General features: G+C 42.0%; 1 protein-coding gene and 1 pseudogene across 2 annotated transcripts in view; one reads left to right on the top strand and one right to left on the bottom strand.

Annotated features, from left to right (window-relative positions):
- The window catches only part of LOC117814178 (metabotropic glutamate receptor 7), a 353,505-nt gene that overhangs the window by 33,259 nt on the left and 294,622 nt on the right, over positions 1-25,624 (bottom strand). The gene's annotated exons all lie outside the window — the stretch shown is intronic.
- On the top strand, positions 18,556-20,055 carry LOC117814193 (annotated as a pseudogene).

Raw genomic sequence — 25,624 nt, 5'->3', positions numbered from 1 at the left:
GAAATGATTATTATCTCTGTTCTTGGCAGGACACCACACTGTGTTTCAAGCGTTTTGAATCCTCTTTGTCCCTAGAGCTCATCTCCTTCCAAATGTTGATTCAGTGAATCCATCTGCAATAAAGCATGATCAAAATAAAGCACAAGAGGAATCTCCTTCATGCTGACAGGCTAACTGTGATGTCGCACATAATGATGCTGGCCTGTGGGTGTCCCTCTATGGTGTCATCTTTGTTGTACGGCCTTTGTCTCTTTCTCACTGCCCTCTACTGGTATAGTGGTATAGCGCAATCACTTTAATTTTTCTCCAAATGTCACATTGGAACTTGATCCCAGAGTCACATTACTGTCTGAGGAGTGAGAGTGTCGTGTTCAGGTTGTAACCGGTGGGTCTTTGGCTCCTTTTGGTGTTTCAGAAGAAACATAATGAGGATTATTCCCTCCTCTCATGTGGCTCTAAATACAGCAGACTCTCTCTGTAGTTTCAGTGAAACCTTGAGACACCATCCTGCAGCTGCAGCAGGATTTTATTTTATAGCTCAGTGAGTTTGAGCTTCCACTGTGACTCTCTGAATGCTTTATGTTGGATTGGATTTACATACAGAACCTGTGACCCAAATACACACAGAGCTGCTCCAGCTGCAGAGGAATACTAGAATATTGCTGTGTGCATATACATGCACCGGTCAAAGAACATGTTTGATTTTAGATTTCAGATCCAAACAGTGTGCTGGCAAGAGAGAGAGAGAGAGAGAGAGAGAGTGAGAGAGTGAGAGAAAGAGAGAGAGGAGAAAAGGCTGTCCTAAAACTAATATTTTACTCTATTAAATATTTATTAATTCTTCTTTTTTTTGGTGCCAGAAACTGCAGTTCCCCTTGTGTCCACTAGACTGTGCCCCTTAGATTATTACCGGGCTGTGTTAAATACTTGATTCGGATTGGCTGAAACCCCATAACAATAGTAAAAAACAACAGGGACAACCTGATCACAAGCTCACATCAAATCAATCTGCAGGAAGGAGAGTAGAATAGAACAGGCCTTGGTGTCTTTGCGTTGACTTTCTGTGATACTGCGCTGCTTGAATGTGTGCTCCACTTTTGTTCGAAACACACCTCTAGCTGTTTGCAGGCTGTGGGCCCTGCTGTAAGACTTTAATTAGAGCAGTAAGGGGGGAGGGACACGGGGGAGATGAACCAGCAGAAAAAGTTTAGATGCAAGAGTGAGAGAGAGAGACAGGTGGGACAGGAGTGACAGAGAAAGAAAGCTGTATAAGAAAAGAGGAGGTGAAAGGACGACAGGGTTGAGACAGGAAGAGAAAGGTCGGTAGAGATGAGTGAAAGAGAAAGGAGGAGGAGAAGACGAGTGAAAGACGTCGAGAAAAGGTTAAGCGGGACGAGACGGAGGTGTGAAGGATAAATGAACGAGGGAACAGGTGAGGAGTGAAAGGAAGAGAGAGGACAGCGATGGATGATTGATGGGGAAGTTAGAGTTTGAGAGAAAAGGAGAAAGATGGATGAGAGGAGGTGTTAAAGGTTGGAGAGGAAGAGGGGAGTGATTGTGGAGAAAGTAAAGAAACAGAGAGGTGGAGTGAGCGATGATCATGGATGTATTTCAGAGAGAGATACGAGCAGGTAATCCGTTTATGAATGAGAGACAGAGAGAGGATCACAACGTCAGATATTAATCCAGTAGATCTGACCTCACAGGAGGCGGCAGTGTGAAGGTGTTTCATTTATTCTGAAATTTTTTCTTCTTCCCTGAAAGGGTGAAAACAAGAAAGACGACAAGCTCCGAACACCAGGAAAATGTTCTCATATTCAAGCTTCCTGAATGTTCTTCATGCAGGGGGTCAGGGGACAGACTGCACACCTGGAGACTCTGGAGGACCACAGTGTTCAGGACAGCTTGCCGCAACCACGCATACATCGTTTCATATCAGATATCTGCTCTGACAGGCCACAGGGAGCGCTCATGCATACACTTAGTTCTTAAGTTAACACTCGAAAGGAGGAAAAAAAGCCTGGTTTATAAACAGCACCGTAGCCTACGTCTCTTTTGACGCAGAAGCCTTCGAGAGTAGCCTGACATGACCCTCCTCCAAAATGTAACTATGCATCGAAACCACGCAGACTGCCAGCCCTGTGATTGGTCCCCTGGAAGGCATTGACACAGATCTGGTGGAAGTCCCGTGTTAGAAAGAGTTTCAGTTTCCTGATTGAGAAACTTCTCCTCTGACGTTAGGTCGGAAAACTGCCACAGTTAATTTATTTAGGGTTGGTATTCTACTCAAACTGGTAAAATGCAGCACATTCATCCTCTGTTTCATCATGACTCAGTCCATGTGTGCTTTCAGCTTACTGTTGTCTAAAGTACAACCAGCGATTATCAGGAGTGTGTCCTCCGTGTCTCTGTAAGTGTTCGAGCTGAAACAAAACATCATGCAGCAGGTAAACTGGCTGTTACGTCTGCAAAATAATCCTGGATGGATCAAAGTGTGTCCACTAATAGTTCTTGTTTCTGTCCCTGACAGGTTCAGGTTGTTATTCTACGAGTCTGACCACATTACAGAAAGGATCCCCACAGGGAGAGAGCTTTATGAGAAAGAGGAAGATGATTTTTAACCACAAACAGCTGTTAAATTTTTATTTTTAAAGCACCTTTATCCTCGAAATCAACAAGTCAACAAGCAGAAAAAAAATCTATGTACATTAATAAAACCACAGATATCAGAGATACAGCATGTGAAGTTAACTCTGCAAACCTTTAGAAGACAGTCTGCAAAAACACTGATGTGGCTGTAAACTGAGATTATGAAGTGACATTAGTTTTGCAGAGATCACACACGCACACACGCACACACGCACACACACACACACACACACACACACACACACACACACACACACACGCACACACACACACACACTATGTCAATATGTGTAAGCGTGGCGCCTTGCTACATTAGGAGGAAATTTTGGCAATCTGCCAAAAAAATTTGAATCCTAATAACTCCTCCTCTTTAGACTGTATTTATTTCAAATGTGCTCAGAAACGGCCTTCACACCTTCCAGAAGCATCACAAGTCAGACTGTGACCTGTTGTTGAAGGGCGTGTCTCTAGCGACGCCTCAAATTTGATGTCTTGCCATGAATCAGGAAATACTTATAGCTCCTTCATACAGTGATCAATCTGTTTGAAATTGTATACACATGGTTAGGGTCCATCCCTCAACACATCTATGGGTTCATTTCTCTCCAACAGCCATAGCGCCTCCCGCAGGAAATACATTGTACTGTCATTTACATACACTATCCGATCTCTTCCAAATTTTAAAAATGTCATCATGGTCCCAGCCTTAACTCATCTACATAAACATTATGCCCATATGAATAGTGCCACCTATTGGACACAAGCAGTATTTACCCTCAGAACCTTGTGCTTGTGATCACAACTCTTTCTATTATGATCTGTGATGAACAATCCTTCAGAACGCAATTAAAGTCACAGCACCACCTCAGTTGACAGGCAGTACTGCAATGTACACTATGCTGATAACTCCACAAGTATCCTCACAGTTTCAGCCTAGGCCTCTAAAGTGCAGCACAGCAACAAGTGCTGCACATCACCAATGGCACACATCAGGCGGTGCTTGTACGAAGGCCCGCACATATCCGCTTGCGGTTTTAATTTTTTTCTTGTGTTTTTCTTTTTTAGGGATTTTAATGTGAATAATTCTGGATGTGACCAGGGTTGACAAATTTATGGAACTTGAACCAATCTGCATCCTAGTCAGAAACTTAACAGGACAGGGCTTTGGGGAAGAGATGCACTTTCCTCCTTAGAGATAGGCTCCTGTGTTTGTCCACTTAGGGGCACCAAAATGAAATCATACTTTAAAACAGCTCCTCTGAGGAACTTCATCATTCACAACGTCTAAGCTAACTACAATGAGGTCTTCACAGGATCACTAGAAAACAATCCACCATGACAGTCTGCAGCAGCCTGTGTTATTACCAAGGACTGAAAGTAGTCTCAACGACGCCACCTACTGGTTTCTAAAGGGGTGTTATGAAGCCTAAAGAGAGCTCCGTCTCTGAAGCGTGCCCCTGCGGCGCTCCGCTAAAGATACACCTCTAGTCTATTTTCTACGGATCCCGCGCCCTGCATGTGTCAAGCTGAACAGAGAAGATTGACCTGAACAGGAAGTCAGGCAGAAGGATTGTATGCAACATCTGCTCAATTTCCAAATAAAACACCATTTATGGACTCTAGAATGTTTAATAGATTGTTTAGATCAGAAATACTCATCGGTGATGGATGCAATTGTTAACAGCTACAAAACAGCCACATATCTTTACTTTAACTCTCCCTGTACCATTGAAAGTTACTAACCATAGACTTTTCTAGAGTCGCTGAGCTTCACTGTCCCGTAGGTTCCTCTGAGCTGCCGTAGGCATCCTCTTGCTGTGGCGTTCCAGACTCCAACTGCTACGAACGTGCTGGACTCCAGCGGCAACAGCTACTACTACTACTACTACTACTACTATTCGTCCCGTCACTATCATCGCTCTCTCTCTTGTTCTCCTCTATCCCTCTTTCCAACCCCAACTTGGTTGAGGCAGATGGCTGTCTAACATGAGTCTGGTTCCGCTCAAGGTTTCTGTCTGTTAAATGGAAGTTTTTCCTCGCTGCTGTAACTTACTAAGTACAGTGAGGTGCAATGCTCATGGTGGATTAATATGGGATAAGACTGGATCATATCTGGTCTTAATGTTGGGTCTTTGTTAATAATTTAACATAGAGTACGGTCTAGACCTTCTCTCTTTGTAAAAGCGTCTTGGGTTAATGTTTGTTGTGATTTGGCGCTATACTAATAAAGACTGATTGATTGATTGATATCCGTGTTCCATGTCAACCATGACAGGACTTTAAGATGATAACTGTCAGAAGGTAACAGGACAAAAAAGTAGGGCAGAAATATTAATATTGAACTAATTTAAACCTGCTGTTTAAACTGACAGAATGGGGTGCACATGTTCCCTGTATAAATTGGGGGTCAGAGAGATGGAGCTGAGACGCCCCAACATGAGCTATAAAGACCCACTGTTTTTGTACCAGGCTGTACACATGTAGATTTCTGCTGTAACATTTTAACATGGGGCTCTATGGGGACTGACTCACTGCAAGAGACACACTCTAGTGGACACACGGGGAACTGCAGCTCCTCGTACTTTCGCTGTGGTTTCATTTTTAAACTGTGGAGGTTAACTCTTAGTTGTTAAAGTTGTATTATTTTAACAGAGGCAAAAAGAATTTTGTCTACAGTGACTACAGTTTTTATTTTATGGCAGGAGCGTGGGGAAAAAGTTTACCCACTGGATTTGTGTGTGTGTGTGTGTGTGTGTGTGTCTGTGTGCGTGTGTGTGTGTGTGTGTGTGTGTGTGTGTGTCTGCAGACAGAGCAATAGAAGTTGACTTTGCAGGGACTTCAGCCTCTCCTTGACACCTTAGTGCAGAAAGACTGAGCCGTCTCTCTCTCTTCTCTTTGTCTCTGTCTGAGTCTCTCTGTCGCTCTGCCTCTCTTCATGTCTTCATCTCTTCTCTCTGTTACATCAGAAATAATCTTCATCTCTCACCACGAGCTGCCGTCGATGCTTCTGCTGTCGAAGCACTCAGCCATCTCCTCTTCCTCTTTTATGTAAATATCCTTCTTAAGCTTCAGAATGCACATCTGCCATCGAACACAGCAGGGGGTCCAATAAATGGAAAGTACTGGACATACTGCTCCATATTTTTATATGCAAATCAGTCGAATCAACTATTTAAAAAGCCCCAAATCACACGTTGGCTCTACAGTCGCCACAGGACACCCTTTATTCTCAGGGAGACTTCACAGGCCCACATCGACAGAGGAGGAGCGGAGCAGAGGGATGGAAAGGACTAAAATAATGAAAATAAAATGAAGAAAAAATAAAGAGTTTGTTTGATGTGTGAAGAAAGATCATTCATCCGGGTTAGAAAGACCCGTAAGAGGCCAAAACACACCAAAGAATTCTGTTTTTATCAACCTCATATCACCAAGCTTTTGTTGACTCAACTCGTTTCATGATGTAAATGGATCACAAAAAACTGCTGCTGCCTCATGGAAACAAGGGGCCTCTTTCACTTTTGTTCTTAAGTACAAAATAATCTAAGAACACTCCGGAGCACTCTTACACACATTTAAGTGTTCATGTGTTTTTCTTCATTTAGCACCTTTATAAGGATCCAGTGGAAGTTAACACATTGACTAGAATAGAATGGTGTAGAGCTGGGCAAATTGAAAAATATTAGACTAGGAATAAAGAAAGGAAAGGATTGGAATTTACAATCCCATGTAAAAAAAAAAAGGAGGGTTCTCTCTCCCCAACTCGAAGTGGTATCATTGGGCTATTCATGTAAAATGCATGAGATCATGGCTAAGAGGCAAAGAAGCAAAAGACAGACCCTGCTGGCTACAAATAGAAACAGAAGCTTGCGATAGATCAACTCCATGGTCAGGTCTTTTTGGTCCCAAATCATTACAACAGAAAGAAAACCCTGTCATTGCCAACACTAGATTATTATGGAATAAACTACACAGAGCTGGTCGCTGGGACTACTTATGATCCCCTCTAGCACCTCTATGGGACAACAATAGAATCCTTGTTGGAGATAAAACTATCAACTGGGCTCCTTGGAAAAATGCTGGGATAATGTACATTTCAGATTTATTTGATAATAACACTAAATGGCTTTTGAGCTTTGCTCAGGTCGCCAACAAGTATAAATTAGCAACTAAGGAATTTTGGAGGTATGTCCAATTGCAGAGTTCCTTATCGAAATGGTTAGGAAGCCCTCTTATCTGCCCCACTGGTAGCCTGATTGAAGAGCTGCTTACTAAATCCCTATCTTGTCGAGGGGTATCCTCAAATATCTATCTTTTACTGCAAGAACAACTATACGATCCTTTGTTGAAAGTTAAAAAACATTGGGAAGTAGATATGGCTACAAACATATCACCCGAAGAATGGAATTCATGTATTAATAACATCAATACTATGTACAAGGAGCTTGGAAATAAATTCATTCAATTGAAAATTATACATCCATGGCATAGGACACCTCAACAGTTACATAAATGGAAACTAATACCAACAGACACATGCTGGATGTGCGATGAGACTGGTGCTTCCATATTTCATATACTGTTAACATGTCCTGTACTCAAGAACTGGTGGGAAAATATTCAACAAGTTCTTTATGAAGAAATTTAAAGTTTCCGCTACTTGTGAACTCAAGGACTCTGACCTGTTTCCCTTGGAAAAGAGATGGATCATCCTGGCTCTAACAACAGCCAAGTGGATATTATTGAGACAGTGGAGAAAGAAACACCCGCCTCCCTATGAAGAATGGGCAACAACCATGGCTCAACTTGCTGCTTATGAGAGAGTGACATGCTTGCTGGACATACTGGACCAATACATACACATATGGGGCCCTTACACAGCTTGGCTGTCTATTTATGTAACTTAAGAGGTCAATCTAATAGCTAGATTTAAAATGTGTGAATGATTGATATATATTAAGTATTTGGGAAACAGTGTGTGTGGTTCTGTTTTTTGTTTACTTGTCATTTCTTATATGTTTGTTTAACGGTGTCTTTGTTTGTTGCCCTCTGTCTTTGTCAACACACTATGTCTATGTTATACATGGGGGTGTATGTTCATGTAAGATGGAGTCTTTTTATTTCTTGTCTGAAAATCAATAAAAACTGTTGAACATAAAAAAAAGAAAAACGTTATCACGGTAAAATATTTCCTATCAGTGGATATCGATAAATATCAAATCATCGTTTCATTTAAATTTAAATGTAGATCTTTTGGTCCTGAGTGAAAGTTGAAGAAACCAGGCCGTTCGTTAGTTTGTATTTGGATTTAGTTTTCCGATAAGCTTCTTGACTCCATCATTTCTGATGGTGCTAACAAGAAGCAGGTCTTTCGTGTGCGATGATTTTTTTTGTGAAGTTTTAGTTTGTAGATTCTTATTTTTCTCAGGTTCAGCTTATTTGCATAATCATGATCTAAATTTACAACAAATATATATATAATCGTGTACTGCGGGCCGGTTTATGGAGTATTGCTTTGATTTGTGCACTCCCCTTTAATATTACTAAGGGTTACAGGCAGAGTGACGTTGTTTCCTGCAGTGAATGCATCATGGTTATTCAGTGTTCATTTGTACTACGGTCGCGGTGGACTCTAAATGTGTTCGAAATGAACAGCAGAAGTTGTCTCTGTGCTCTTCTTTTACCTTCATCCTAATAGTGTATTAAATGATGTGTGTTGAGTTAATAGTTAATGCAGAGTCAGCACAGTGTTAGACCAATGACTGCTTTGAGCTGGTAGGTTTTGAGTCTTCTTCAGTTTTGCTGTTGCTCGTTTCAGCTGTGTTTACATTCTGCTCCAAACGCCTTTAAGCCCCGCCTACCTCTCAACCTTCGACATGATTGGCTGTTCAATGCTGTCTTCTTCTTCTGTCTAATGTTGAATGAACTTGCTTTTAAGGCACATTAGCTCCCCCTCCGTTTCCAGTGGTTGGGGGATGTAATAACAGGTGTCTTTATATGGATTTCTTTATGAATATTTGTTATATTCATATAGAGAAAAATAATGTAACGATAATTATCGTTATAGAATTATCGCCCAGCCCTATGTGTGTGTGCAGAATAAACTGCTCTTTTGCTGTAAAATGTTGGGATAGCGGGAAGAGCAAAACAGAAGCGGTCACATACAGTAAGTAACACTGTGAAAACTTTCATGATAGTGGATCCAGCTGTTGTTGAGACATTCCAGTGTGGACTGAAGTTGTCTACAGACAGGGGTGAGGAAGATGGGGAGTAAAGAAGTGATGACAAGCGAGGAAGAGGAGGAGGAGGGGAGGCAGGTGTGAAACACAAACATTAATGGGCACTATAAAACGCATGCTGCATGAAGAAATGATATTAGCATTGCAAATATTGTCCTCCCCTCTGCCCTCCTCCCTCCCGTCTCTGTGGACGAGTGGATCTACCTGAAAACGTATATTTAAATCACGTTGGACATCGGCAGTTTAAGCCGCAATGACAAGAACAAGTCTCCGCTGGTTGACCTTGGCATTTTGCATACGGAGATGTACGACTCTCCGGGGAAATGAGCGACTCTGCGGGTTGAAGAAAACACTTTCGCTCAGCTGATTTATTCATGAAGCGTGAACATAGCAGCAAACATTCAGTCTTTACATCTCTATGCATGAGACGAGCACTGGAACAGCATTTAGGACAAAAACTCTCCATTAAAACCACAGGCTAGTAAAGGTGAACACTGTTACCGGGAACATGTATGGAAGGCAAGCAATCATGTTGATGTTTTCTCAGCTGCAGAATGACGGCAGCAGATCACAGACAGCATTAATATTCATGAAGGCAGGGTTTGTTTATGAGCGTGTATGTAATGAAAGAGAAAGTGTCCAGCCTATCACAGAGAGCTGAGTAATGTAATGTGGTGGGAATTGAGGGAAATCAGCAGCTGAGGATGAGTCAGCAGGGAGGGAACTAATCCAAAAGTCAGAACAAAGACAATCCTCCAAAGATGAATCAAACAACACCTGATGCAAACTAATCAGCACCGATCCAGCACATTGCTGGCTTCAGACGTAGGTGATATACGTGGTCGTGTCAGGTGTTATATTCTCAGAGGCTGACTGGAACCCCAAACATTTTGAGGACATGTTATTCAACGTAAGATTAAACCACTCACTGGTTAGACAAAGTCAGACATGTGGCAGCAGGAAGAGAGGAGGCATGACATGGTGGAAGGAAGGATTAGGAGAATAGACTGTATAAAACTGGACTTAGTATCTGGTCTCTTACTGAAACCCTGTTTTGAAGCCAATCATCAGGGGGTGCCATATTTGAAATGCTGAGATAATCTGAGGTGAAGAGGCGGGCCTTTAGCCTCCTTGCTAACAGCTACAGTATGCCAGCATATACTACTGCTAAATTCACGGGACTGCAACAACAAGTTTGTAAATCTTGATAAAGTGTCCCAGTAAGGTGATAAATATAGCTTAATCTAAGGTGTTTATAATAACAGTGACATCGTGCTGTAAAATGATAAATTAACACATCCATTAATATTCGGGAGAGCAAATCTTGGTCATCATATTTTTCCAAATAATGTAATCTCTTGTGGATAATGGGTTGCCGACATGGTATAGCTGCTTCTCCTCATCCTCCAAATCATTCCACCTTTCAAAACGACAGGCCATGGCAACCAGACTTTACACCTACTAGGAGCTGAGTGTAAGTAAGGAACTTATGCTGATGTTGGAACTATCTCAGCTGGTGCAACGCCCACAATATAAGCAGAGTGTAAACTACATCCTAAATGAGAAATTACGTTTAAATTATTCTACGTTCGAACTTACGCACAGCACAAATAACATCTAATCATACAAGTGATTTTAAATCTGCTCATGACTAAAAGGTGATTCCTTTTCTCAATTTAAAAATTTTTTTTTTCTGTTTATTCCTGTAGATGTTGTAGATTTTTTTCTTTGTAAATTTTCTTTAAAGTGTGTTTCTGCATTGGGTATCAAATCCTAAACTCAAGGATGAGTTAAAAATGAGCTGTTTATTTACAAAACTCAGCCAATGCTGACATGCTGACACGTCTTTGTTTTGTCTTTTCTTCTTCTTGTTTTTTTGGCGTGAAAACTATTAAATAAAGAGTATAAAAAAATGGGATTTTAAATCTGCTCATGTCTAAAAGGTGATTCAATTTCTCAAAATCTGCTATCACAACATCACATCATTGAAGGTTTTCCTGAGGATCAGTTTTAGTAACTCAATGGTTCTTGTTCAGAGTAGAGGGGATACAGGGTCCACTGTGACTTTAAACATGAACAAATGAGACCAACATATTCTACTCATCTCAACCAAACTGAAACAAACACAGGATGTGCAATTTTATTTTAAATCAAAGTGATGAGACCTGAATCTCATGTTTCACAACTGTTTGGATTATAATTTAATAAGGGCTGAAGTTTGGTTGGCTCCTTAAAATACCAATTTAAGGTAGCAAAGAAAGGACTTTTTAAAGCACTTTATAAAATAATTGTTTGGTTTTGAGGATTTTCCACCAGTGTGAGGCACCCACAAACACGTCACCTTTCATTGTTAACGCCATGTGTCACCTGTCCTGAATGAGTCACTGCATTCACAGCAGAGAAAACACAAAATGTTCCTCTGTTACATTAAGATAAAAAGAATCCCCTTTTCAGGCTAAAGCAAACAGATTTTATCAATATGAGAGCGGGACTCCGCTGAGCATACGAGGGCTTATCCCTCTGTGTTATTTGATATTACAAAGCCTGCAGTATAACACAGGAAGGATGTTGTCTGGGTTTGTGAGTGCGTGTGTGCAAGAGTTTATGTGTTAAACAGAGCCAAAAACAAGGGAAATACATTTGTCAGAGCATGAGGAGAAAAATGTTAAATTGAACCACTTATCTATGATAAAACTGCATATAATAATAATAATAATAATAATAATAATAATAATAATAATAATAATAATAATAATAATAATAATACCTATGTGTGAGTAAGCTATCCAACAAGTCAATACATATTACAAGGGATGGACCCTTTAAACCCGTAATCTATGAGGAGATTAACCTCATCTCAGATATCTGTGAGAAAGAACGTCATCTTCGAAATCCACATACAGCCTCTTAAGATGATGTTTGGGAGAGTTATTCAGAAATAACTCTGATGACTCACTGACATCCAGTGATCCCTGCTCCAGCCCTTGCACTTTTCAGGAGTTCCCCTTTGGTTGCTCTCTCTGTTTCTTACAGTTCCTGTTTTTGTGACACTATTGCTCCCCACGATGGTATGACATGTGACCTGCCAACCTAAAGACATCCCTTAGACCCGAGTCGTTTAAAATGCTGACTGGCCTGGAGTCGGTTTCTACCCATTTATAAGCGCTGTAGCTAGTTTCTCTGATTTAGTCTCATCCTCAGGTCTGAGGTGATTCCCTCACCCTAAACTGTGCTCTGCCAGCTTTGTGATGTGGCCACACACTGGCATCAGTCTGATTAGCTGCCCCTGTATGCTTTTCTCGTAGGTGGTACCTAAAAATCAAAATACTTCAGCAATATTTTAATTCTGTTTGACTCAATGTACAGATAACTTTTAGTTTTTTGGAATGAAATTTGACATTAAAAATGCAGTGGTTTCGTTGTTTTCCATCACATCAGCAGCAGGAAGAAAGAAGACTCTGCAGCAGCTCGATTACGGCCCGTCACAAGGGGAAAAAATAGCACCCAATTAAATTTTTTCTGCTTCATCAGTGACGGTGACACCTCATTTAGAAGTAGAATTGGAAATATCCTCCATGTTGTTGACCGATTTAGCATGCTAAAAGAAGCTAACATTTTTTCCACAGTGTCAACTGGCAGATATGGAATGAATGTGAAATATTTTGTGGACTTTGATTTGGTTTGAAGTGTGTGTTCAGGGACCGAATTAGCTGGGTTGTAACCATAGACTGTAAATAAAAATGGTCAGCATTGCTCCGCCTCTTCCCGTTGTACGGTTCAGAATCCAAAAAATCCCGCTCCTGGGCGCAGCCATTGTGCAGCCAGAGCCTGTGAAGCCTATGTGTCCTTAGAAGTTTCCCTCTACAGCAGCTGTGAATCAAAGGAAACCCGGAAGTAGAACCCCGTTTTTTAAACTCTAATAACTAAAGAAAAATAAACTTTTCAGGAAAAAGAGGCCTTGAACACAAAACAGTCAAATACTAACTACATATCACCACAGCATACGGATGTGAGAAACATTCGTACGACGTGTATTTATTTTTTAAAGTTTGACTGCTTCCCCATTCAAATGAATGGGGGAGACGGATTTTTTGACCTATACTGCAGCCAGCCACCAGGGGGCAGACACTCCGCTGAAAGCTTCACCACCAGCCGAGCCGGATGCACCCCTGGTTGGCACCGAGTAGACAGCTAGCAGCTCACACCTGTCACTCAAAGAGGCCACACCCCTAATCCTACCTCCCTTTAATCCTTAATCTAATGTAAACAGGTGAGTTGTATATAAATTCAGCCCATACAGTTGTCATGAAAAGAGAAATGAGCTAAAGATAGAGTTTTTATCACAGTGTCAACAGGCAGAGGGGACATGCGACAGACTCCTTTACACAGATAAGTTTGACATGTGTATGGTTGCTCCTGGTGTATCTTTGCTGTTAAGAATGAATCACTGTTCTATTTGGCTTTGATCAATCGAGCATTCTATTCTTTTCTCCTTTGATCTGTTCCATTTCATTCTATTCTGCTTTGATTGGTTCCAGTCAATTCTATTTTCCTTTGATCTGTTCCGTTCTGTTCTCCTTTCTGCAGATTGATTTGATATGACGTGTGTGATCAGGTTGTCCCTGATGTTTATTACTAGTGTTATGGGGCTGCAGCCAATCAGAATCAAGTATTTAACACAGCCAGGTATAATCTAATGCAAACAGGTGAGTTGTGTAAATTTCAGCCTGTACAGTTGTCATAAATACAGAAATGAGCTATAGAAACCCAAACTGTTTTTGTTCCAGGCTATAAACATGTTTATTTTTGCTGCAATATTTTAACATGGGGCTCTATGGGGACTGACTCACTGCAGGAGACACACTCTAGTGGACACGCGGGGAACTGCACTTTTTGGGTTGGCTACATTTCTGAGCCCAGCTTTGTTTTGATTTTTAAGGAACAATAGTGGAGCAGTTTCCTTCAGATACAGAGTAAGCTCAGTAGCTGGTGTGCTTGCCTGACATTAAATCAAGAAAGCAGCTTTTGTTCCCCTTTCTTGTTGTTTTTAAATGAGTGCATATTCGTGTTTGCATTTACCACACATGGGTGGATGCTTGTGTGTGCAGAGTTGGTTTGGGGGCATGTTTTGTGTTTCTTCTCTCTCCATTCATTAGTGTCAGTTACATCTGAGTGTTGCACTTGCATTGCGTGGGAGGAAATTTCGGCTTCTCTTTCCTTCCTCTTCTTTGTATTCATGTTTTGTTTCTTGTGTTGCTCAAACTGGCCTCTATAGCAGCATCACCCCCGTCTCCCTCCCTTGTGTCCTTATTACAACACTGCACCCTCTTCTTCCATGTTATGTGTCTCTCTCTGGCTCTTCTTATCTCCCTTCATGCCTGCTCTCCTGTTTGTCGGTGTGTGTGTGTGTGTGTGTGTGTGTGTGTGTGTGTGTGTGTGTTTGTGTGTGTGTGTGTGTTTGCATGTCTCAGTTATGTGCTACAGTGTGTTTATGCCTGTGTGTGTGTATGTTTTGTGTGTGTGCGTGCAGAGCGAGCAGATTCTTCCTCTCATCTCATTTGTATTCTGCTCGTCTCAGTCCAGGTAGGTAATGACAAGCAGCAAAGGCCAGGATGTCACTGCTCCACTCAGCTACTGGCTGACGTCGAGTCTCTGCACGCACACACACACAAGTACCAGTACATACACACACAGACAACAAACATCCATCCTGGCATCCAGCAGAACCAGTTAAACAGGGGTAAGTATGTGGGTTGCGCCCATGAAAAATGTGCCAAATCTTCTCTGCCAATGCCAAACACCTTATTCTGCCATTGACTCTTGTTTGAGGTTGTTTGGTGGATTGGATGATTGAAGTCTGAAGAAACAAGACATATCAGTAATTTATCAGTTCATTCATTTAACAAACAGGAGCCTCAGCCAACCGTGTGGAAAAACCATACACAGCCACAACAGCCTGGTACCTCCTCCTCATGCTGTTCACCAGCATAGTCACACACTGTTGTGGGATGGCAACCCTTTCATCACCCAGCATTTTTCGCAATTCAGCCAACGTGGTTGTGTTGGTCACTCTGTCACGAACAGCATGCCCAAGCTGATGCCACAAGTGTTCAATGGGGTTGAGGTCAGGACTGCTGGCAGGCCATTCCAACCTCTTCACTCCCTAATTCTGGAGGTAGTTTCTGAGAAACCCTGCTCTGTGGTGCTGAGCGCTGTCATCTTGGAGAATAGAGTGTGGTCCCAGAATTTGGAGATATGGGATTGCCACTGATTGCAGAATCTCATCTCAAGATCTCTCTGCATTGAGATTGCCTCTAATGATGACAAGCCTTGTTTTTCCAGTGATGTAGATGCCATCCCATAGCTTTCTCTGTCTTCACCACACTTTGGTGAATCTGGACTCATTGCTGAACCTAACGTTCCTCCACATGTTCAGGTTCCAGTTCCAGTGCCAACACCAGCGCAAATGGGCCTGACGGTGAAGGGCAGTCATGACTGGCCCATTGGTGCTTGGCAGCCCTATGAGACCAAGGATCTGCTGTGTGCAGTCTGTTCGGAATTTTCTAGGCAGTGAGCCGTCAGCCATATTGTCCTGCAAACCTTGACTGCAAATCTGTAGATGACAGCTTAGTGCTTAGTGCTGTCAGAGTAAGGAAACAGTCTTCTTTGGGTGTCGTATTCTTGGGACACCCACTTTGTGGCCTGTCTTTGACATATGCAACTAGGGCTCACTCCAACTTGGTTTTGCGGATCACCAGCTATGAGTACCCCAATTGCACAAGCCCCATCCAGATCAGTCAAATGTGGCATGCAGATTCTTGGAACAGAGATCTACTGACCACTGTAGCAGGGCCCATTATCACAGGAGCACCAATCAGGCACGTGATTGTCAGCAGCTTGGCGTACTAGAAGTTCCAAACAAGATTCAATAAAATAAGCAGAATAAGCTGTTTGGCATTGGCAGAGAAGATTTGGCAAACTTGTCATGGGCACAAACTGCATACTCACCTCTGCTGCTCATCCCACAAAATTATGTTCCTTACAAATGTGGCACCTTTTAAAAGGGAAGTAAAAAAGCTTTCCAACGGCACAAGATTTATTACCAAAAAAATGTTACAACAGAGAAATAATCTACCAAATACTTATTTCCTTACTTTTTGTGTTAAGTTTATTTAATCAATTATTGGCCTTGTTGTACAATCCTGTCGCTGAAGATCAACCGTGTCGCGTGTTGTTAGGACATGGTGTCAGAGTGAAATAAACATCAGATTATAAAGTTTCAGTTGAGTCCTGGCTGTACTGTGTGTCTGCTGTTTTCACTCAGAGACTCAATGGCTTCCAGATCAGAGGAGGATCTCTGCTGTTTGGTCTGCCAGGACGTCTTTAGTGACCCTGTTGTTCTGTCATGTAGCCACAGCTTCTGTAAGGCCTGTCTGCGGAGCTATGCGAGTTAGACTTTGTTGTGCAATAGTTTTGAATAAAAAAACATGAACCTCTTATGCATTCACCAAAAGGTATAGTAGGTGTTCTCTTAATGAAGTACAGCATTGAGTTAGTCATCACACAGCTCCACCCCTAAACTGGCTCACCTGAGGAAAAAACAGGAAGCAATTTATCAGTGTTCTGCACTACAGAGGCACACGGACGGAAGAAAAGACTTCTACATGAAGAACAGAAGTAAAAGGTACCTCTGATTCAATTCAGATGAAGGAGAGAAAAGTGGAGACTACAACACTTCTGCTTCAACCTGCTGACACACTTCACACTCTGAAGGTGAGTCTGACTGAAAACTGAACTTGATGTAAACTTTGAAGATGCTGAAATCAGAGAGAGGGGAGCCCTGACTGACTGTCCTTTGTGTCTGCTGTTTTCACTCAGAGACTCAATGGCTTCATAACCAGGGAAGGCCCTTTGCTGTCCTAACTGTAAGAGAGTCTTCAGAGATCCTGTACTTCTCTCATGTAGCCACAGCTTCTGTAAAGACTGTCTACAGAGCTCGTGGAGACAGAAACCAACACAAGAGTGTCCAGTCTGTAAGAAAAGCACTGTAAATGATCACCCTTCCCATAACCTGGCCTTAAAAAAACTACATGATTCCTTTTTACAGAAGAGAGGTCAGAGATCTTCAGAGGATCTCTGCAGTCTGCACTCTAAGAAACTCAAACTCTTCTGTCTGGACCATCAGCAGCCAGTGTGTCTCGTCTGCAGAGATTCAGAACAACACACAGACCACAGATTCAGACCCATAGATGAAGCTGCTCCACAACACAAGAAGAACCTTCAGGAAACTCTGGAGCCCTTGAAGGAGAAGTTAAATGTTTTTGAACAAGTTAAAGTGGAGTTTCATCAAACTGCAAAACAAATTCAGGTCCAGGCCCGACACACAGAGAGGCAGATTAAGGAGCAGTTTAAGAATCTTCACCAGTTTCTAGAAGAAGAGGGGAGACCAGGCTGTCTGCACTGAGGGAGGAAGAGGAGCAGAAGAGTGAGAGTATGAAAGAGGAGATGGAGGCTCTGAGCAGAGAGATAGCAGCTCTTTCAGACTCAGTCAGAGCCGCAGAGGATGAGCTGAGAGCTGGAGACGTCTCATTCCTGAAAAACTACAAGGCTGCAGTGCAAAGAGTCCAGCAGCGCCTCCTGATAGAGGATCCACAGCTGCCCTCATGAGCTCTGATAAACTAGGCCAAACACCTGGGCAACCTGAGCTTCAACATCTGGAACAAGATAAAGGACATGGTCTCATACAGTCCTGTGATTCTGGACCCAAACACTGCTGATCCTAGACTCATCCTGTCTGAAGATCTGACCTGTGTGAGTCGGGGAGAGAGACTGCAGCTTCCTGATAATCCAGAGAGATTAAATTATTACACATGGTCTGTCCTGGGCTCTCAGGGCTTTAACTCAGGGACTCACAGCTGGGACATCGAGGTTGGAGACAGTACAGTCTGAAATAAAAACACTGAGGGTACTCTACCAATCAGAAATGTTCAGCATTACAGGCTCCGCCCCCAAAGTTCCTGGACCTTTGGAAAGTACTACGTCCCAAAGCAGGGACTGGCACTAAATTCAGACACTGGTTCTTGCAGCCGAAACACAGGCACACTTGCACGATTATAACATTGGGTGAAAGAGATTACAGTCTGGTTTGGTACTTCTCTACAAAAAACAACATTTAAATCCTCTAATGCCAATAAGACCAAAACCAATCTCAACATTAATAGGACTTAATACAAGCTCCATGGGGGTCAAAGTCTTTCATTCAGTACTATATCAATAAGATAAAACCTGTTAATCAGTTATCTTTAAGGTGTGGTAGATGTTCTTTGAACTCCGAATGATACACAGCCCTGTGTTATCGATGACAAGGCTCCACCCCTCACCTCATTCACCTGAGACAACAGGAAACAGTTTATTATTCTCTGTCACTAAAGAGAGACACAGACAGAGAAACAGATGATCACATTCACCGTCACACCAAAGTTAAAAGTTCCTCTGATTCAATTCAGCTGAAGGAGAGAAAAGTGGAGACTACCTGCTGACACATTTCAAACTCTGAAGGTGAGTCTGACTGAAAACTGAACTTGATGTAAACTTTGAAGACGTTGATATCAGAGAGAGGGGGGCCCTGACTGAGTGTACTTTGTGTCTGCTGTTTTCACTCAGAAACTCAATGGCTTCCAGATCAGAGGAGGATCTCTGCTGTCCGGTCTGTAAAGACGTCTTCAGAGATCCTGTTGTTCTCTCATGTAGCCACAGCTTCTGTAAAGACTGTATGCAGAGCTGTTGGAGAGAGAGGCCAACACGAGAGTGCCAGTCTGTAAGAGGAGATCTTCGAAAGAACACCCACCCTGTAACCTGGTCTTAAAGAACCTGTGTGAGTCCTTCTTAAAAAAGAGAGACCAGAGATTTTCAGAGGATCGCTGCAGTCTGCACTCTAAGAAACTCAAACTCTTCTGTCTGGACCATCAGCAGCCAGTGTGTCTCGTCTGCAGAGATTCAGAACAACACACAGACCACAGATTCAGACCCATAGATGAAGCTGCTCCACAACACAAGAAGAACTTTTTTGAAGAAGCTGCTCGAGAACCCAGGAGGATTCTTCAGGAAACTCTGGAGCCCTTAAAGGAGAAGTTAAAGGTTTTTGAAACAGGTCCAGGCCCGACACACAGAGAGACAGATTAAGGAGCAGTTTAAGAAGCTTCATCAGTTTCTACAAGAGGAGGAGGAGGCCAGGCTGTCAGCACTGAGGGAGGAAGAGGAGCAGAAGAGTCAGAGGATGAAGGAGGGTATGGAGGCTCTGAGCAGAGAGATAGCAGCTCTTTCAGACTCAGTCAGAGCATTAGAGGACGAGCTGAGAGCTGGAGATGTCTCATTCCTGAAGAACTACAAGGCTGCAGTGCAAAGAGTCCAGCAGCGCCGCCTGCTGGAGGATCCACAGCTGCCATCAGGAGCTCTGATAGACCAGGCCAAACACCTGGGCAACCTGAGCTTCAACATCTTGAACAAGCTGAAGGACAAGGTCTTCTACAGTCCTGTGATTCTGGACCCAAACACTGCTGGTGTTTTTCTCATCCTGTCTGAAGATCTGACCTGTGTGAGACGAGGAGATAGACAGAAGCTTCCTGCTAATCCAGAGAGGATTCAGGATTCCTCCTCTATCCTGGGCTCTGAGGGGTTTAACTCCGGGACTCACAGCTGGGACGTTGAGGTTGGAGACAGTACAGCCTGGATTCTGGGTGTGTTAGCAGAGTCTGTTCAGAGGAAGGGAAACTTTTTTTCTTCATTATGGGGAACAGGGTTCTATGTAGGTAAATACTCAGCATTCTCACCATTAGCTCCAGAGAAAGATCTCTCAGTTCGTAAGCAGTTCCAGAGGATCAGAGTGAGTCTGGACTGGGACATAGGACAGTTGTCGTTCTCTGATCCTGATACTAACACACACATCCACACCCTCACACACACTTTCACAGAGATGATGTTTCCAGTCTTTGTGGCTAAAGATGATATGAAAATTTTACCTAGGGAGGTGTGTGTGATTCAACAACAGGTCTGACAGTCTTTAGTTTGAAGGTTCAGCTTTCTCAGACTCTCTTCCTCAGAACAAATATCTATCAAACTATCTCTGATAAATATTTTTAAAAGGACAGGTACAGACTTCAGTTTGAAACTCCTTTGTATCAGAACACTGAAGTGTCTCCTTTGTCAGACCAGACTAGACAGTTTGGATCGTGTTGGACTTTTTATTTGACAGATTAGATCCACAATCATCAGTTTCTGGTATAATCTGGGTTTCCTTTTAAATATCTTCCTCCTTATGTATGAGGCATTGGACAGCTCTGCGTTGTGTGTTTTTAATGCGGTGATTTCCAATACAGAGTCATGTCTGTTTTCAATGTAGTGATTTCCACTCCATAGTCATGTCTGTTTCCAATTCAGTTATTTTCACTACAGTCATGTGTGTTTTTGATTCAGTGATTTCCAACACAGAGTAATGTGTGTTTTTAATGTAGTGACTTCCACTACAGAGTCATGTGTGTTTTCAATGTAGTGATTTCCACTCCATAGTCATGTCTGTTTCCAATTCAGTTATTTTCACTTGAGAGTAATGTGTGTTTTTAATGTAGTGACTTCCACTACAGAGTCATGTGTGTTTTCAATGCATTGATTTCCAATACAGAGTCATGTGTGTTTTTAATGTAGTGACTTCCACTACAGAGTCATGTGTGTTTTCAATGTAGTGATTTCCACTCCATAGTCATGTCTGTTTCCAATTCAGTTATTTTCACTACAGTAATGTGTGTTTTTGATTCAGTGATTTCCAACACAGAGTAATGTGTGTTTTTAATGTAGTGACTTCTACTACAGAGTCATGTGTGTTTTCAATGCGTTGATTTCCACTACAGAGTCATGTGTGTTTTCAATGTAGTGATTTCCACTCCATAGTCATGTCTGTTTCCAATTCAGTTATTTTCACTACAGAGTCATGTGTGTTTTTAATGCAGTGATTTCCACTATTGTCCATAGCATAAGGCTTAATAATAAACATAGTTCTCAAAATCACAATCTTCTGTTGTACCAGTTCAGTTAACTTATTTTCACATAGTTTTGGAGCTCATACTTTTTGTAGAAACTCAATCGCTATCCAGGTGCACAACACAAAACCTTTTACACTATATGTTTCAATTCTCACATTGTATATTGTAGAAATAATACGTGTAGCGTTACTTACACTAGCAGTAATTCGCTAATCACTTAACATTAGCATGCAGCAAAACCAGAAGTGCGTATGGAAGACTCACTGATAGTACACAGGACTAAAAGAGGCCAGAGCTGCTACCTGTGAGAATCCACCGTCAAAACTAGTCACTGTCGCACTGTCAGTGAGAAAACACATCTGCTATCGTTGTTGGCTTCTGAGTTGTTATGATTGCCTCTGGACCGTCTGTGCTGTGAGAGCCCGGCTGCCTTTCATTTCTGCTACCACGTGTTCAGCTTCAGCCCATGTACTGCAGTTGAATGTCGGGCATGTCATGGCATGTACACCACCAGGTTTTTTAATTTGACAGGGTTTGTGTAATATTTTAAAGAGTAATAATAATGGGAATAAGCATTGCATTCTTAGACCCTTGTGGGGCATCCAGAGGGCACTTTTTCTACATTTTCTACATTTGAGGGGCAGAAAGAGGGCACTATTTCTATGTTTTATACATTTGAGGGGTATCCAGAGGGCACCTTTTCTACATTTTATACATTTGCGGGGCATCCAGAGGGCACTTTTTCTGGGATCAGAGTGAGGAGGCACTGAAAAAAACCCAAGTTCCCCTTTTTTTCTCCTAGGATACATGAAGCCATATTTGGTGATATTATCTGATTCAAACCAGAAAACAGTCACTTCCTCTTCTTGGTTCTCCAAAGGCGACACCAGGGCAGAAAGACGATAAGATTTATACTTAACATTTGCAAGAGGGAGAAGCTTATTTTATTAAAATTCCACCGTAGACCAGCTGTTTCCACCTGTGCTTGTGTTCTCACAACAACAGAATTCTGCTTTTAATCTCAGAGTTCTGACTCCAATCTCATAATTCTGCCTTCAATCTCAGAATCTGAATCGTTTTTTTTACTGACCTTACCTCTTAAGAACATTTTTCCAGTGGCTCTAATCCTTTAACATCAATCTCCCTCCCATCATGCCGTTGTGTTTGACTGATTGCCAGTCTTGTTGACATTTTAAACGAGCGTGGTATTTTATTTTATGTGGTGTTGTTTATGTATAAGGAGGTTATTTTCATTTTGATAATCTAGTGTTGACCAGAAGTAAGGAGACATGTCATTACTGAGTGTGTGCTGACTCTCCACTACATGCACTGTCCAGCAGACATGTAGGTGATGAAGTGTAATATTGTAATGTCATCGTGACAACGCTTTACCACAACAAGTGAACTAGGTCCAAACATGTACATGATGTTGTAAACATACAAATTGGTACTGAGTCAAATATTTGACTCACCTGCAGTTAACTTTGGGAAGCAATTCTCTAAACCTTACAAGTTTAGAAGTGAAGAAGTCCTTTAATTTAACCTTCACCATGCACACGACTAAAAATCTGTCAAAGATCAACGTAAAAGTAAACTGAGGCAACTTTCTATGGCGGGGGAGGGGAAAACACAACTTCCTGTTTTTAACATGCTGTCGTCTGTTTCCCAGCTTCACTCAGAGACTCAATGGCTCAAATGGCTATTGTCTTTAACAGATTAAAGTCTGAATTCTATAAATTCAGGATTCTGACATTAAAATCAGAAATCAGAGATTAAAGTCAGAAAGTATTTTTCTCAGATTAAAGTTTATCTTCTATGATTAAAGTCAGAATTCTAAAAGCCAGAATTCTGAGATTATTGGCTGAATTCTGAGATTAAAGTCAGAATCGTGAGTTTTAAGTGTGAATACTCTGATTCAAGTCTGAATCCTATAAAATCTGAGATCTGAGATTAAACTCTCAAATCTGAGATTAAAGTCAGAAATCTGAGATTAAAATCTGAAATCTGTAAGTAAAGTCAGAATTTTGAGATTATAGTAAGAATTCTATAAATTTAGAATTCAAAGAAAAAACACATTATTTTGATTTACAGTATATCATCTGAGATTAAAGTCAGAATAAAAACATATCAGATTTAAAAAAAAATAAAAATGGTTCTGTTAATATTGCTGATGCAGAATACGTCACTGAACTGAGACCAATATTTGACATTCTGTTCACCGTAGTGAAAGGCAAAATGAATTAGATTTAAATTTAAAAGAGTGAAAATATTTCCCCTGAATTATCACTCACAATCCAGAGGTGGTGTGTAGTGGTGTGTTTATCTGCACACAGTGTGCTCTCTGTCTCTTTAAAGGGCGTTAATCATTGCACAGCGACTCGGAGCTTCCTGTTAACAGTCTGCAGGTCAGAGCTGACAGATAACACAGTAAGTTGATGTCTTTGTCTCTCTCATCTGCTCTCTGTCCGTCTCAAATAGACAGAAACGTCATGTGTGTTTGTACTAGATGCCAAAGGACTTAACAAGCTGTCAGTTTTATGTGACGGAGGGTGGAGCAGAGACACACAGCGTATCATCTGCTGCAAACAAACAAATCCAGCACCGTTTTGCACATATGTTCTTTAAGCCTGTTCATTAAATAATTACATCACACTACATTTGTTTATTTTGGTTTTGTCTCACTGCAGTCTGCCAAGTTTCAGTCAAGCGTTCTTTGCCGTATCTTAGAAGGTAGATATTTGATGGTTTCACCAGCATCAGCAAACAAACGATCCTGCAGTCAGACTTTGTTGTTTTTGGTTTTAGTCCTGTCACAGCAAAGCATATCTTGTTTAGCAGCTGCATATAGAAGTCACCTTCCCTGGTGCACTGCATGCTGTTGTGGCTGGTTTGTGAGGACATGTTCTCCACAGGCTGCAGGTTTCTCCTCACAGTGTGCTGACAGGTCTGTTAGGAGGCTCAGAGGCTCAAAGCTTATCAGCGGCCTCTGTGTCCTGAAGAGGTTTAGGTGGACATGTGTATCCCCTAGGAAAGGACACATCAGAGGGGTTTACCCCAATCTGTCTCTTTAATGCTGAGTGCCAAGCACAGGGGCTTAGTCTTTCCACTGACTCTGCCAAAGATCAAACCTCAGAGTTCTCAGTGTCAGGTCGGACACTCTTACCTGCACGGCTGATAACACAAATATCCTCCAGCAGAGCCATCCTAATCTCTGCCTCTGGAGGGGTTTACAGCTCTATACCAACACTTCAATCACTGTGGACGAGGTATTACAAGGATGTTTGAGCTTAATCAAAATCTAATTTAAAGTCACTCTTCTGGTAATGCTGGAGAAATTAATCACATTAAAAGAAGTGTGTAAGCCTGAGTGGATACTCTGTCTTTCTTTCAATACATTTCTTCACACCGTCGGCACTTTGAGAAAACTTCTCACACAGTCAGCAAAACAGCGGTCAATATAAAATATACTTTGGAGAACTTTTCATATCTTTGAAAAAAAAATGCATTCATTGGTCACATCTTTCAGATATCATTAACTTATTTCTTACTCAACTTGACCTCCACCAAACATCTTTGGATTTTCTAGAATTCAGCAATATGAAATGTGCTCAAGAGAGGATTAAATTATAAATTCTCACGCCCAAAAAATGTATTTGTTGTAATTTTAGCTTTCAATGTTAACACGTAAATAGTGTAAACACAGGCTCAGATTTCTATATAGTTAGGCTGCCATAGGCTCAGACTGCTATAGGCTTAGACTGCCATAGGCTCAGATTTCTATGGAGTTAAGGCTGATTTATACTTCTGCGTTGAATCAACGGCGTACCCTACGCCGGGGGTCTGCGTAGCTCCCATACCTACGCCGAGGCCTACGCACGTAGCTGACGTGCACCTCCTCCAAAATGTAACTCCCCGTAGAGCCGACGCGGACCGCAAGCTCTGTGATTGGTCCGCTCGGCGGCTTTGTCTTTCCCGCATTTACAGCACTTCCGGGAGCCCGGATATCGGCCGCACATCGGCCGTGTATTTCATCTCCTCCTCTCTATTCTTCATGTAATCATGTCTGTATGATAACAGCAACATGTATCAGCTGTAGATTAACATAACACGCTCTGAATCACTGTGGAAAAGTAAACAGAGATCGTAGCGGGACCGGAAGCAGGCGGCCGGCTATCAGAGAGACCGCACTGCCCTCAGGCGTTTCGGCGGAGAATAGCTGCGCGACACGGACACACCGACGCACAAGAATGTGGTGCTCATGTCTGCGTCAGCCCCTGCTGCATAGGGGAGACGCAGAAGTATAAATCAGCCTTTAGGCTGCTATAAGCTCAGACTGCTATAGGCTCAGACTGCTATAGACTTTGACTGCTGTAGGCTCACACTGCCATAGGCTTTAACTGAATCAACTGATGGATTTATGTACAGCATGTTGAGTTGTATAACAGGGCGATCTGACTTCAAAACTGTCCCTTGAGAAGATAGGGAACATTGGCTCAAGTTAGGGTGTGGCAACATCCGGCTAAGCTGTGCAAAGATCAAACACTGAATAACCGTGATGCATAAGTGCACAACTTTGATCTATCTTTGTTGTAAATTTGAATCAAATTATGCAAATGACTTCAACCTGGGAAAAATAAGAATCTACAAACTAAAATGTCACAAAAATCTCCTCTTACACCAAAATCCTGCTTCCCGTTGTCCTCG

The sequence above is a fragment of the Notolabrus celidotus genome, chromosome 1 (genome assembly GCF_009762535.1).
Source record: "Notolabrus celidotus isolate fNotCel1 chromosome 1, fNotCel1.pri, whole genome shotgun sequence".
NCBI classification, from domain to species: Eukaryota; Metazoa; Chordata; class Actinopteri; order Labriformes; family Labridae; genus Notolabrus; species Notolabrus celidotus.
This window is presented reverse-complemented; position numbering and strand designations above follow the sequence as displayed.